At 45.2% G+C, this 15,785-nt stretch overlaps 1 protein-coding gene across 1 annotated transcript in view; it reads left to right on the top strand.

The window, feature by feature from the left end:
• ASTN2 (astrotactin 2) overlaps window positions 1–15,785 on the top strand; it is a 1,029,079-nt gene that overhangs the window by 146,344 nt on the left and 866,950 nt on the right. The gene's annotated exons all lie outside the window — the stretch shown is intronic.

Below are 15,785 nucleotides of genomic sequence, written 5' to 3'. Positions count from 1 at the left end.
GGAGAAAATAAAGGGTCTCCAGCTCCTTGGCCTTTTGGCCGACATCTCTGGGAATAGCTGTTTAACATCTGCCACGTGCTCAGCCTGCCTGGCTGAGGGCTGAGGTTCAGTGCTCCAGCGCAACTGGCCTTTCCAAGAATGACTGAGCAAACAAAACTGGAGTGGGGCTGCCCTTTCCCAAGCACCCTTGATGTGTTTTAACCCTCACAACACCCTCTTCAGTGTAGACTGTGCATGGTGGCCCCTGGAGCTGGACTCTGCATAGCCAGGGCTATTACACACCATCTCCCCTCTGCGCCGCCCCATTACCCTCACTTATATTTGTGAATACTGAGTCAGAGAGCAGAGAAACTAACCCAAAGTCACATAGCTAGGAAGAGATGGAGCTGCTCTTGGGTATTTGAACCCAAGTGTGGTGTGTCTGGCTATAGAAACTCAACTATTCTCTACACTCCCTTTTTCAATGCAAGAATGTATTGACCATGTGTCAAGCCCTGCACTGGGGGCATTCATGGGCATTATTTCATTGCATTCTCACCAAGAAGTCAGGCATGCCACCTCCATGTTAGAGATGAAGTTACGGACACAGAGAAGTGAAGTGGCCTCCCATCTCTGTTGGCCCCAGGATCTGGAACTCTGAGGCTGCTGCCTCCTTAAAGAAGGATGCCAGGGCAGAAATCACTGGAATGGTAAGTCTATGATGTATGTAGACTCACATTAACGATGGATTTGAAAAGCTGTAATTAATGGCTTTGTACAGTAAATTGAAAAAAGGAATCAAAGTGAAGAATGTACAGGGTCTAATTGGCTCCAGGAAAGATCAGATAATAGCTACAACTGAACTCAAGTCTGGTGCTTTTCACTCCTCAGGCCACTCTTACAGTATTTTCTCCTTTTTACCTTTAGCACAGATGCACAAGTGTAGGAAATGTCATTCCTAGCCTACATGTGAGGAAGATAGGGCTCAGAGAGGTGAAGTGGTTGGTCTAAGGTCACTCAGCAGAATGGGGCTATGAGCCAGCCCTTACTTTCTGCCTTTCATTCAGTCATCAGTGGTACTTACCAAGAACCTGCGATGGAGCGGAGCTGACCTTTCGGTCTCTGTGCTCCAGGCCCCTCTTCGACCCTTACTGTGCATGAGACATTCTCACTAGGGCTGAGTAAGTGCTTGGAAGTTTTCTGTTTTTGGAAAAACACGCACATACCGCAGCCAGACAGCCACGTTAAATTTGGACCTAACGCATGCTCATCACGTGGAGGAACAAATCAAGGCCTTTGTGTTATTCATGGAATGAGTGTGATAGACTTTTCCCATTTTGTATTTAGCGAGTGTTGCAGCCACATGCCAGGCCAAGTGGGTGCCTGCACGCTGACTCTGGGTTGCAAGTTTGCAGGCACTTCTCAGGTGCTTGCTGAGCACCTCGTGCAGCCTGGGGTGCCATCTGATGTGAAGAAGACTGGACAGGGTGCAACTCTTCTTTGAATGTCTGGGAGTGAGACTCGGTTTGGATTCATATTTATTAAGCATTTTCTGTTTCACCATAGCATTTACTCCCATAACCCAGGGGCTTTGACAGAATTATACCAATGATAATACTAGTCCTGCGTGGACTTTCTCTGTTTCCACACCCAATGTTAATGATACTAAATCAGACCTCTCCCCAAAAACTGTCAGTGATCCTCAGTTTTTTTTCTGCTCAGTGAGTTTAGCTTGGAAAGAATTCACCAAGACCTAAAATGTCTCTTGAATTTCCCTGTAATCAAGGATGTGGCTGGTGGAGTAGGTTGTGCAGAGGTTGGCTCTCCAGACCCTCCCTGCCTGCTAGCTGGGGTGGCCTAGGCCTTCCACCCTGTGGTCCCACCGGTTCTTTCCCCCTTCAGGGCTCCAATATTTTGATATTTCCCATCCTCACCTTACCCCTCAGCAGACAGAGTCACATCCAGGAACACAGTGGGTTCCTTGGCATCCACTGATGGCAGCCCAGCCTCTCAGGGCGGGGATGTCCTCAGAGACCCCTGCCCTCTATTTAGAGGGAGGTGACATGCATTCGTACCTGAGCTCCAGTGCCTGGGTGTAAAGTTCCACTCTGCCACGGACACTCTGGGTGATGTTGGGCAACGTATTTAACCCTTCTGCCCCCTGTTTTATCATCTATAAAAATAAGGGTTATGCTAATAGTGTGTAACAGAGCACTTGTGTCAGAGGAGCCTGGCATGTAAGGGCATTAGCTTTTTAGTATTTGGTACACTTTTATTATCTGGGCTTGCCAGGTGGCACTAGCGGTAAAGAACCTGCCTACCAATACAGGAGACCTAAGAGAATTGGGTTCGATCCCCGAGTCGGGAAGATCCCCTGGAGGAGGGCATGGCAACCCACTCCAGTATTCTTGAGTGGAGAATCCCCATGAACTGTAGCCCACCAGGCTACAGTCGTAAAGAGTCGGACACAACTAAAGCAACTTAGCACACGCACACACACTTTTATTATGGAGGCAATTTATTTTGCAGATGGATAAACTGAGGTCCAGGTGCAAGCTAGGACTCCCCATCCAGGCGTCTCAGATTCTGTGGCTCAGATTCTGTCCTTGCCATCCTGGCCACAGATAATTCAGCAAAAACAAAAAGCAGTGTTTGCTTCTCCCCACTCCCACCTTCCCCATCTTTTTAATTTAAAAAGGCTTTTTCTTCTTTTAATTTAAAAAATTTAAAAATCCTAAACATTTAAAATGGCATTCATGGGACTTCCCTGATAGTCAAGTGGTTAAGACTTGCTGCTTCCAGAAGGGGGCCCGCATTAGACTCTCCATGCCCCAGCTAAGATTTCTTCTGGAACTAAAGATACCACGTGCCTCAAGGAAGATGGAAGACCCAAAGGCTGCAACTAAAACCCAGCACAGCTTAATAAATAAATGAGTGAATGAGTGACTGAATAAATAAATAAAAACGTCATTCCTTGTGGCTGGGTTCTGCCCTCCCATTTCACAGATGAAAAATTTGAGACTAAGTGAGTTCCTTTGACTTGCCTAAGGCTGAAAGTGAAAAGTGAAAGTTAGTTACTTAGTCATTTCCAACTCTTTATGACCCCATGGACTGTAGCCCACCAAGCTTGTCTATGGAATTCTCCAGGCAAGAATATTGGAGTGGGTTGCCATTTCCTTCTCCAGGGGATCTTCCCCACCCAGAGGTCGAACCCAGGTCTCCTGCTGGCTCTGTTGGGGCCAGGATTTTCCAAGACTCCAAACTCATGTCACAGGGCTGTTCAGGACACTGTGACTCTCCCTTTGTCAAGCTCTGCACTGTCATTATCTCCAGTGAAGATCTGAGATGGTTTGGGAGAAGACCAAACCATCCAGTCACATCTCAGAGAAATCTGGCGGTCCAGGTCAGTGTTTTTCATCCACTTACTTTGGCATAAATATCCTGCCCACCCATGCAGAGCAACCAGCTCCAGCTCAGTCACTGGAACCTGTGACAATCCATGCCTCCTGGAGTGGAACCAGAATGCCCTTTCCAGCTTGTTGAGCGTCTGCTTTATCCCAGGAGGTTGCATCATCTGACTATTAATATCCCAAGGGTCAGGCAACAAGGAGGTACTTTGTGGACGCCTGGGCAGAGGACGAGAGTAGGGGGTCATTCATCTAGTCTGTGGCTTTAGCTTCAGCTACCCTGAGCAGTCACATGCCTGCCTCAGGCGTGCAGGGAGAATGATGGAGGCAGAGAACAGAGCAGAGGTTTGGAAGACACTGTCTTTCTTGCTTCCTGCTTCCTGATGGTTTTACTCTGGGGACTCCCCTCTCCTCTTTGAACCTCAGTTTCTTTATAAAACAACTGATCCTTCCAGTCTCACAGGATGAGTGAGAAGAACATAAGAAACATATAAATAGTACCCAATATCCATCTGGCACATCATAGGTGCATAATAATAGTGGTTACTACTATTACGGTTGCAACAGTGTTTAAAATACTCTAACGTAGGACAAGAGATGTTGGATTTTGTCTTGTTTTCTCTGCTATCTTGCTATCTGATCTAGAGAAATATTCACAATACCTGGCATTTATTGAGAACTTACAACATGCCAGGTAATGTTTGATTTATATGCATTGTTAAATTTAATCCTCACAACATATCCTAAGGTGGACACTGTTATTATGTTTATTTCATAGTTGTGGATCCTGAACTGCTAATACTTATCAATAGCTACCAGTGTGAGCTGGTCAAGGTTAAATGGCAAAGCCAATATTTCGTTTGTAGAGGTGGGTCCTCTGCCTTTTATCTATAGACCATCCTTTCTCTTCTCTCTGCATTAGTTGCTGACTTAAAGTATAAAATATTATGGACAAATTCATGCATAGACCCCCACCTTATTTGGAATCTATGAACATGTTACTAAGAGGGGTTATGACTTGGGTGTCAATGCCAAGGTTAAACAGTTATCTCTCTATGGCCTTGGCCACGTCAAACTCATCATCTGTAAAACTGGGGTAATATTTTCTAATTCTTAGGTTTTTTTTTTTTTTCAAAGTACTGAATAAGGTCATACATGCAAAGGTTCTGCATAATAAAACTAATGGCTACTCTCACCAAGAGCTTGTAAAGGACCCAACTTTTAAAGTTTGATGTCAGGCACAATGTAGTAACATGTGCATCATCCATTGAATTGTTCTGGCCCCTGTATAAGACTGGGCTGTCCCCTGTGGCTCAGCAGGTAAAGAATTCGCCTGCAATGAGGGACACCTGGGTTCGCTCCCTGGGCTGGGAAGATCCCCTGGAGAAGGGAAAGGCTATCCACTCCAGTATTCTGGCCTGAAGAATTCCATGGACTGTACAGTCCATGGGGTCACAAAGAGTCGGACACAACTGAGCGACTTCCTCGCTCACTTTCTATAAGATAGGCACTGCTCTTGTCCCTCGTTTACAGATGAGGAACCTGGGAGTCAGTGAGATTTTGTAACTTGCTGAAGTTCACTCACCAGTGCGCACCAGTGCTGGAATCCCAACTTGTCTGCAGAGAGTAATAAGAGTCTTTGCCCTTGACATGATTCTGTGTGGTTCAGGGCCCGAGATTCAGTAAGTGCTTACAAAGTGATACCTCATATTAAAGCGTTAGCTGTAGAGACCACAGTAATGAATACTGTTGCCAAAATGTTTTGAGCAAAAGGATGAAGGAAATGTTTGATCTGATGTGTGAAAAAGAAGACATTTGAGGACGTTTCTTTCAAAGGGACTGGCCCACAGAAAATAGCAGAGATTTGTACTGGTGGGTACTAGTGGGGGCGGGTGTGTGGTTACAGAGGACCAACCTTTCAATGTTCTCCAGCAATGGAGGGGACTGGGTCATAGGTAGTGAGTTCCTTGACTCTGGGGGTATGCAAGCAAAGGCTCGAAGCCCTATCTGTCAGGATTTTGAGAGAAATAATGGTTAAATTAGAAGACTATTGTAGTTCCTTCAAACTTAGAAGATCTATGATTCTATGTAATAATAATCATAGGAAAATACTTTGAGGATTAGAAACTGCCACATAAATCTTAGAAATTATTACCATTCTCGATCAGTAGCTTTGTTTAAAGGATCTGTGTGATATGGGGATCATACTTTTTAAAGCTTTCTGTGGAAAAATGGCTTTTGATCATTTCCCCAACTGTTGTGTTTACTCACTCACAGCATATGATGCATTCCTTAGTCCATTGATTGACTCATTCAATCATGCAGTGCTTTCTGTACCCACTAAACCCAACAATGAAAATCCTATCTGCTGGAAAAATGGAAAAAAAAAAAAAGAAAAAAGGCTTTAACAAAATCAACCATAGGCTCAGAAAAAGCCAACTCTGCAATTATAGAGGGATGGTATGGGGAGGGAGGTGGGAGGGGGGTTCAGGATTGGGAACACGTGTACACCTGTGGCAGATTCATGTTGATGTATGGCAAAACCAATACAATATTGTAATTAGCCTGTAATTAAAATAAATAAATTTAAATTAAAAAAAAAAAGTGGATCCTACACTGTAAGTTGTATTCCTGAAAAACTAGTTTTCTAAACAACTAAGTTTTAGAAGGTTCTAAGTTAGACTTGAAATATTGTGTTTACTTTTGGGGATCATATGTTAAGAGAAACAATAACTAGAAAATTTATGAGAAAATAAGACAGCAAAGGATCTTATCATAATGCTAACAAGCACTTTTATAATGCTTGGTTAGTGTTAAGGTCGGGCTTCACTGATAGCTCAGTTGGTAAAAAATCTGCCTGCAATGCAGGAGACCCCAGTTCAATTCCTGGGTCAGGGTGATCTGCTGGAGAAGGGATAGGCTACTCACTCCAGTATCTTGGCCTAGAGAATTCAGTGGACTGTTAGCCGATGGGGTCGCAAAGAGTTGGACACGACTGAATGACTTTCACTTCACTTCAGTGTTGTAGTCATTGCCAGATTAACTCATTTAATCCTATGATAATCCTAATTCAGTAGGTGTCGTAACTCCTGTTACACTTTTGAGGAAATGTAGGTGTAAAGAATGTAACTGCCCTGCAAGGACTGTAGACCTGGGACCCCAAGGACTGGAGCTGACTTACTGGCCTTGGGACTTGGGCACGTTCCTTCTCTCTGCTGCTTCTGTTTAGTCATCAACAGTGGGGTGAGGATGGAGGTACCTGCCCACGGACGCTGCGTGAGGATCAGCCGAGGTGGCGCACGTGACGGCCCTGTGCCAGAGCCTGATGTGTAGTCAGCCTGTCATCCATGGGGAGACTCTGCTGCTTACAAGCCTGCATTTCCCATGGCTGCTACCACCGTGCATCACAGCCTGAGGGACTTAAACAACTGAAATGTGTTGCCTCACTGTCTTGGAGGACAGAGCTCTGAGATCAAGATGTGGGCAGACCACGATGTGGATCTGCTCCAGACCTCTCCCCTAACTTTTGGTCAAGGCACCTGGGCTGGTGGCAGGATGACTCTATTCTTCATAGTATTCTCCATGGTAGAAGTCTGTCTCCATGTCCAGATTTTCTTTTTTTCCCCTTTTTTAATTGTTTAAATTATGAAAGTATGACAACATATTTATAGGATACTTGAAAAATACAGAACAAAGTTATATATAGTTCCACTGTGTATTACAATTTTTTAAGCAGATAAATTAAGATCTTTTAGTTGGAATTTCAGTATCAAACTCTCCAAAATTAGTAGACGGAATATGCAGAGAAGTAGAAGGATATAGTAGACCCAAAAAGCACCATGAACCAATTCAACATAATTAAGCAAATTTTCTCCTTTTTATAAGGATACAGGTTATATTGGATTGAGGTCCACCTAATGACATCATCATAACTTGATTATGTATGTAAATATCTAATATTCATATAAGGTCACGTTCTGAGGTACTGGGGATTTAGAGTCCAACATTATTTTTTTGGCAGGGGGCGGGGGGCACAATTCAACTTATAACAATAAGCATTATTGCTGTGCTATTTACATGGTGGCTCAGCTGGCAAAAGAGTCCACCTGCAATGTGGGAGACCTGGGTTCGATCCCTGGGTTGGGAAGATCCCCTGGGGAGGGCATGGCAACCCACTCCAGTATTCTGGCCTGGAGAGCCCATGGGGTCACAAAGAGTCGGACATGACTGAACAACTTTCACTTCATTTAACATTAGTGAAGGATGCACAGGTCAACCAGCATGGGAGAACACAAAGCCTTCCAGAGAGCAGACAGAGTAGAAGGGGAAACATCTCGACTAAGAGGGATATTTTTTTAAAAGATGGCAGGAAAATCGAGTAGTAGGAAGACCATGTGATACACGTAGCACAAAGAACCCTGGCCTGGGACTTGGCTGTCCCGGCGCTGCCGCTCACACGCTCCGTGACCTTGTGCAGGTCCCATTCTCTTCTCAGCGTTATTGAAAGTGAAAGTAAAGTCGCTCAGTCGTGTCTGACTCTTTGCAACCCTGTGGACTGTAGCCCACCAGGCTCCTCTGTCCATGGGATTCTCCAGGCAAGTATACTGGAGTGGGTTGCCATTTCCTTCTCCAGGGATCGAACCCAGGTCTCCTGCATTGCAGGCAGATGCCTTACCCTCTGAGCCACACAAAGAACCCTGGCCTGGGACTTGGCTGTCCCGGTGCTGCTGTGCACACGCTCCGTGACCTTGTGCGGGCCCAGTTCTCTTCCCAGCCTTATTATCCCATCTGTGAGTTGAGATCCTCAAGCTTCTATATGTTGCCAAGACAAGATGAAGTTTGGAAGTACAAACATCTCAAGTACATTTTTATATGTGTACCATGCCTCATGAATCACATTTTCCCCCAGAAAACATTTTTCTTGAAATTTTAAAAATCACAAATCCTTTTTTTTTGGTTGTTTTTAAAAAATGTACATCACATGAACCTTGAAGTTTGTCCATGACTTGCCTCAACAACAAAGATTCACTAAAAGCCTGCAGGATCTCTGGGCTTATGGGAAGGTTGGGAGAATAAGGCATGGCTTCCATCCTGAAGGAAATACGGTCTGTCTCCCACAACATGTAGGGGTGCAGAGCAGGGAAGGAGTATGAGCAGAGGGTGTTGTCAGTATGTCTGGTTTCAAGTTTAGACTGTGCCTCATGTCAGCTGTAGAGATTTGGATAAACCTTCACCAGCTGTAGAGATTTGGATAAACCTTCACCTCTGAACTGCTTGTTAGGACACTTGCAAAATGGAAATAAAGTTAAAATCGTCACATTGAACTGAGATCATGCACAGGAAAGCACTTGGCTAGTTTTTTGCTCAAAGCTATAGTACGATACAGTTTGGTTGAAGTATTGGAGCTGGAAACACCTTAGCCCTTGTGGCATCCAATTCTTGAGATGTCAGCGTTTGCTTACTTTTCTATGGACAGATCATCCTGAATCTCAGCGACTGACCACCAGTGCCCTAGTTCTCATGCACGTTCTATGTCAGCAGCCACCGTCGTGGTGGCTCAGATCTTCTGTCTTCTCCTTCTGCAACTGAGGCTGACGGGGAGCCCTAGCCTGAGACGTTTGGTTTTCATGGCAGAGGGAATGAACGGGAGAACAGGCAGACATCTATTCTGGCTCTTGAAACAAATGCTTAGATATGTGTTCTCTCACATTCTGTGGTCCAGAGCATGTCCTGTGGCCATGCCCGAGGCCAGTGGCAGGAGTGTGCAGTCCTATATGGAGAATGAGTGTGTGGACAATTACAAACAGCAATGGAAGATACCCCAACCTTCATTTTACAGATGGAGAAAAATGAGGTCAGAAAATGGACATTCTCCATCTATCAACTCCATTTGTCTGAGCTGACGGTCCAGCCCAGATGAAGAGGGTTGACGTGGCATCCCTGAGATTCATCTAAAAAACAGGGCCTGGAGCCAAAAATAAATGCAGGATGAGAACATGCATAAGAAAAAAGATCTGCACAATGTGAGACAGAGGTGGAGGAGAGATACACAGATCCAAAAAAAAAACAAAAACAAAAACACAGACATTCACCAATATTTATTGAGTGACTATTGTGTACCAGATGTATAGAAGCTACCAGCAGTGGAGAGAAATGAAACAGAAAAAGGGAGCCAAGGGCAATGAGGGAGATGTAGAAAAAGAAAGGGAAATCAGCAAGAATAGACAGAAAAGGACTTAGCAGTGAAAGCAGAGGCAGGGAAGGAGGAAACGGCAGAGAGGTAAACAGGGAAAGAGAAGTAGGGGAGTGAGCAGGACCAAACCGAATCCAGTCCCCAGAAAGAGCCATGGAGGGTGGGCGGAAGGGGTGAACAGGGGGCGCTCAGAGTGAGGAGAAGGCTGAGGAGGAAGTCTGGAAGATGAGGGCAACTCCCAGCAGAGACGGGGAGGGTCTGAGTGGGGCTCCTGGGCCAGCACCTCTGAGAAGAGGCGGCAGAGGTGAAGCAGGGTGGGGTTGCAGTGCCATGTCCTGGAAGTGAGAGGCAGGAAGATCCAGATCCTTTAGAGCGGCAATGTGGGGAGAGGCCAGATGGGCTGGCAGAAAAACTCAAGGAGAATGTCCTGTCCACGGCTACTTGCTACTTGCTTTTTCTTCCAGCCTCTTGTCCCCATTTCCTTCAAGAACCTGGGGCTAAGGACTTCCCTGGTGGTTCAGTGGTTAAGATTTCATCTCTCAACATGGGGATGTGGGTTCAATCCCTGGTTTGGGAACTAGGATCCCACATGCCTTGGGGCCACTAAGCCCAGTGCCACAACTAGAGATCCCATGCACCACAACAAGAGAAGGCTCAGTGCCACAGTGAAGACCCAGCACAGCCAAAAAACGAAAGAGGAGCGAGCCTGGGGCTTTTGGCTTTCGTTTAAAGAGGCTTGTGCAAGCTTTCCAATGGGAAGGATGGGCTGTGGAGAAAAGCGTCTTGCTTTTGGTGTGTTCTCATGACAGGGAATGAATGAATGGAGTGTGTGCACAAATGGGGTGCCTTGTTCCCACTGTTTACTCCCCTCCCCCATGCCTTGAGTCCATCTGCAGTAAAAACCAAGGTGGGCTTAGCTTTTGGTTCACTGGCCCTTATACCTCTCTCTCCAGTTAATTCCTCCCTCTCCCCATCTTCAGAAGGCAGCTTGGTCTGGTGGAAGCAAGCAATATGTGTTTGGAGACAGACAGGTGTGGATTCAAATCGTTCCTGTATTGCTGTTTGACCTTAGACATATTGCTGAAATTCTGTGATTCTTACTTTCTCTTGAATTTCCAGGGAGGCTGTGGATCACTCATTCATGAAACTCATGGGAGAAATAAATGATAAAATACACATGGGGTGTCTTAGAATGGTGCTCTGAGAAGATACCTTTCTTTTGGCTTCTAAAAATTCCTTCCAATTCACCATTTTCATACCGTTCATGGGGTCCTCAAGGCAAGAACACTGAAGTGATTTGCCATTCCCTTCCCCACTGGACCATGTTTTGTCAAAACTCCCCACCATGGACCGTCCATCTTTGTTGGTCCTGCATGGCATGGTCCAGAGTTTCACTGAGTTACTCAAGGCTGTGATCCATGTGATCATTTTGGTTTTCTGTGATTGTGGTTTTCAGTCTGTCTGCCTTCTGATGCCTGAGGATAAGAGGCTTGTGCAAGCTTCCTTATGGGAAGGACTGGCTGTGGGGAAAACTGGGTCTTGCTCTGGCGGGCAGGGCCATGCTCAGCAAATCTTTAATCCAGTTTTCTGCTGATGGGTGGGGTTGTGCCCCCTCCCTGTAGTTTGGCCAGAGGCGGCCCAGTCCTGGAGTCTTCGGTCTCTATGGTAGGGCTAATGGTGACCTCCTCCAAGGGGACGCCGCAGCCCCCAGGGCTGCTGCTGCCAGTGCCCCTGACCCCTGGGCAGGCCACTGGGTTTGGCCTTGGAAAGCATCCTTTGAACCAGGTTGAGTAGGAGTCATTAAGAATATTGACTCCAAAATACTGATATAAATAATTGACTAAGTAACTAAATGGGATAGAAGACATAGCTCTTTGTTACAGTGGGATTCTACTTAATAAATGTAGAAGGAAAGAAGGAACTAGAAAATCACCATTAGACCATCACCACTGTAATAATTACTGCCGACAAGATCCACCGATGTATACTAAAATTAATGGGTGAAACCTCAAGAAGCAGCAGGATGTTTGCAATCTCAAAGAATTAACACACCCTCCTGGATGTGTATTAATTACAAAAAGAAACTAGTGACTTTACAGTGGAATAATCTGGCAGATACCACCTGCACTGGTTGCCTAGGGCTGCTATGACAAATAACCAAACACTGCGGGGCTTAAAACAACAGAAAACTGATGCTTTTGCAGTTTTGGAGGCCAGAAGTCCAAAATCAAGGTGACATCCCGGTCTCATGCTCTCCGGGGTTCTGGGGGACAAGCCAGTCCTTGCTGCTTCCAGGTTATGGTGGCTCCTTCATTCCCTGGCTTGTGGCAACATAACTTCAGTTTCTTCTTTCATCTGCATCTCACCTTCTCCTCTGTGTCCTCTCTTCTGTGTCTCTCATAAGGACATGTGTCAGTGTTTTGAGGATTCACCTGGATCATTCAGAACCATCTCCTCCTTTCAAGATCCCTGAGTTAATTACAGCTGTAAAAATAAGGTAACACTCACAGATTCTCGGCATTAGGATGTAGACATATCTTGTGGGTTTCCACCCACTACATCACCTTAACCAAGTGACCCAAGTTAACATAACTAGGAATAAGACATATCAACAACCTGAATCCCCTGTTAGGAAGGATTGAAAAAGGGCACAGAGACATTTCTTTGCCTTCCTTGTCAAAAACGGCGTAACGTGATTCTCAGCATGAGAAAAGAGCTTCCTTGGTGGCTCAGTCCATGCAGGAGACTTGGGTTGTGTCCTGATCTGGGAAGATTCCCACATGCTGCTGAACAACTAACCCCATGCACCACAAGTATGGGCTTTCCAGGTGGTGCTAATGGTCAAGAATCTGCCTGCCAATGCAAGAGAGGAGGGTTCAATCCCTGTGTCAGGAGAATCCCCGGGAGCAGAAAATGGCAACCTGTTCTAGTATTCTTGCCAGGAAGATTCCAGGGACAGAGGAGCCTGGTAGGCTACAGTCCATGGCGTTGCGAAGAGTCAGACAAAACTGAGCACACGAAGTGAGGGGCATGGTACAGAACAGCTGACCAGAACTCTTCACAAGTGTTAAGATCATGAAAGGCAGGGAAGACCGAGGGATTATCATAAATAAGAGAAGACTATGGATGGAGGAGCCTGGTGGGCTGCAGTCCATGGGGTCTCTAAGAGTCGGACACGACTGAGTGACTTCACTTTCACTTTTCACTTTCATGCATTGGAGAAGGAAATGGCAACCCACGCCAATGTTCTTGCCTGGAGGATCCCAGGGAAGGGGGAGCCTGGTGGGCTGCCGTCTGTGGGGTCACACAGAGTTGGACACGGCTGAAGCAACTTAGCAGCAGCAGCAACAGCAGGTAGACTCAAAAAAAATTGATAATAATGCTAGGACTTCCCTGCCAGTCCAGTGGTTGAGACTCAGTGCTTCCAATGCAGGGGATGCGAGTTCAATTCCTTGTTTAAGAACTAAGATTCTACATGCTATGTGACTTGGCCAAAATATTTAAAAAAAGAAAAGCATACAAAATTAAAAAAAAAAAATAACGTCATTTAGGATCCTGGATTAGACCTTAGGCCAAAAAGAGAACATCGGTGGAAAACCTAGTGAAATCTAAATATAGTGTGTAGTTTAGTGATGAGGTGCGATCATTATTAGCTTCCAGGTTTTGATTATTCTACAGCTGTCCATCTGTATCCATGGGAGATTGGTTATAGGACCCTCCTATAGAACCCAAAATTCATGGATGCTCAAATTCTTTAGAAAAAATGATGTAGTGAAGTTGGTGCTCTGTATCCATGGGTTCTACATCTGTGGATTGAGCTAACAGAGGATTGGTTGAATCCATGAATGCAGAACCTGCAGATAAAGAGGACCAGCTGTATTTTGTTATGAGACATGTTACCTTTAGGGGGAACTGAGTAAAGACTGTACAGGAACTCTCTGTACTAACTTTGCAACTTCTCATGAGTCTATAATTTGTTGTTGTCGTTTAGTCCCTAAATCATGTCGGAACTCTTTGAGACCCCATGGAATGAAGCTCACCCGCCTCTTTTGTCCATGGGATTTCTCCGGCAAGAACACTGGAGTGGGCTGGCATTTTCTTCTCCAGGGGATCTTTCCGACCCAGGGTCCAAATCCACGTCTCCTGCTTGGAAGGTGGATTCATTACCACTGAGCCACCTGGAAGCTGGTCTGTAATGATTTCAGTATAAAAGAGCTAAAGGAGTATTGCATCTGGAACAGGACTGCCTGGGTTAGACCCTGGTCTTAGCCCTGAACTCTCAGTGTGACACTGGTTAAGTTACTGCCCCCATGCCTCAGTTTCCCCTTCTGTAAAATATGATACAGTTTTTACCACCTGGAATTAAATGAAGTCACATGTGTAAACTCTCCACAGATGTTGTATCATCAGTTTCATTAACACTGCGGCTCTTCTGGTTTCTGTTTCACCGGTGATAAAACCAAAGGCTCGACAGTGAAGGCCACTCTCTTCTAATATCACTCTCTTTCTAATATCATGCAGCCAGTGCCTGAGCCCAGAATTAAACTTAAATTTCTGATTCCAAGTGATCACTCTCCTCTGTAACATTGGGTTGCCCAGAAAGTTCTTTTGGGTTTTTCCATAAGATGGTACAAAAACCCAAACTAACTTTTTGGCCAACCCAATATGTTTTGGGGGCCCATCGCCATGATCATTTAATTAGTACCTGACTCTGTGTATTGTTAAGGCAGGACTTACCTTGGACTGTGGAGGAAAGTAACACCTTTCAAAGTGATGAAATTACATATTTCTGACTTAGGGTCCCCCCCCTCCTCAAGTAAAAACAGCTCTTATAAAACTCCTCTAGTCCAACTCCTTCATTTTAGAGTGAAAGAAAATACAGAAACTACGTCTATAGGTCTCAAAGAGGGGCTTGGTGAAAGTCATGCGGCAGGTCAGTGACAGAGCTGGCCTTTCCGTCTACAGATAGATCTCTGACTGTCAGTGTGTGTGTGTGTGAGTGTGTGTGTATCCGTCGCCTCTACGGCACCACACTTTCTAAACCTCCCCCAGCCGTGGTCTGAACTAAGCAGACGACCCCTCATTCTGTGCCGTGGGAGCTGTAAACACCCAGGTTCGGCACAAGCGTATTTCACTTCACTGTGGGAATCATGCTGCCTGCAGATGCACCGGTACAGTCCGACAATTACCCAATTCAAACTTGTGCTGCTAATGTTCCCCAGCTCAAGGGCGTCTTTAATAGCAAAATAATACTTGTTTTTTCTTCCTTCCCTCTCTGTTTTTTCCTAATCTCTCCCCGATGAGACATAACATTAATTACAGTAGTTAACAGAAATTCTGTCTCTGTTACTGCCTGCCACCTTCTCCATCTTGCCTTCTGCCTCCAAAATTTCTCTCGTGAATGAAGGGAGGGGAGTCTATGCAGATGAGTGATTGTCTGTATTTACCTTTTTTTCTGCCCACCTCCTTGGTGCTGAATCTTAAGTCGGGCAGAATCAATATTTTCATGGGGGGAGGGGGGCGTGTGCGGGAGTGTGAATGTGTGTGTGCTCTGGTTGTGTGCGCCTGCTTCGTAATCTAGCTGTCATTTTGAGCTAATTGTGTTGTTTCCTCTTGTGTGGAAGGAAATCTTATCTGTTTTGGATTAAAATTCAATGAAGGTCATAGCGGCTGGAAAACTTAGCAGACTGCTGCAATTAATGTTCATTTGGCTTTGATAAATTGGAACATTCCCCTCAATAGGACTGGAGTGGATTTCAGAGGCAATAATTCTTCCATTAACTCAATGATTCCGCCTGTGATGGAGGACCTTGTCCTGCTTTTGTTTGTCATCTGTCACTTCGAGGATCTGGGCATATGTTGGAGATGATTTATCACGATTGCAGTGCCTGAGTGTATCAAAGCATTTAAAACCACAAATTATTTTTGCCCCACTATAAATTGCTTGATTAAACAAAATGTGAGGTTGGAATTAGGTAGAAAATTTTTTTGTGCCTTTGTTTCCACCCCTGGGTTTCCACAGTTATGGGGTTATTGCAAGTTCCTTTCAAGTGTTAGGCGAAAATGAATTTGTACAGGAATAATACCAAGCACTTACTATACGCCAGAGATTATGCTTGGAGCTTTACGTGCATTATTTTACTTAATTGTTAAAAGAATTCTGTAGGGTAGTTTGTATCACATGGGAAGAGGCTGAAATCCATAGA

Source organism: Bubalus kerabau, chromosome 4 (assembly GCF_029407905.1).
Source record: "Bubalus kerabau isolate K-KA32 ecotype Philippines breed swamp buffalo chromosome 4, PCC_UOA_SB_1v2, whole genome shotgun sequence".
In the NCBI taxonomy this organism is placed as follows: Eukaryota; Metazoa; Chordata; class Mammalia; order Artiodactyla; family Bovidae; genus Bubalus; species Bubalus kerabau.
The sequence above is the reverse complement of the archived record's forward strand: the minus strand, read 5'-3'. Positions and strand labels throughout refer to the sequence as shown.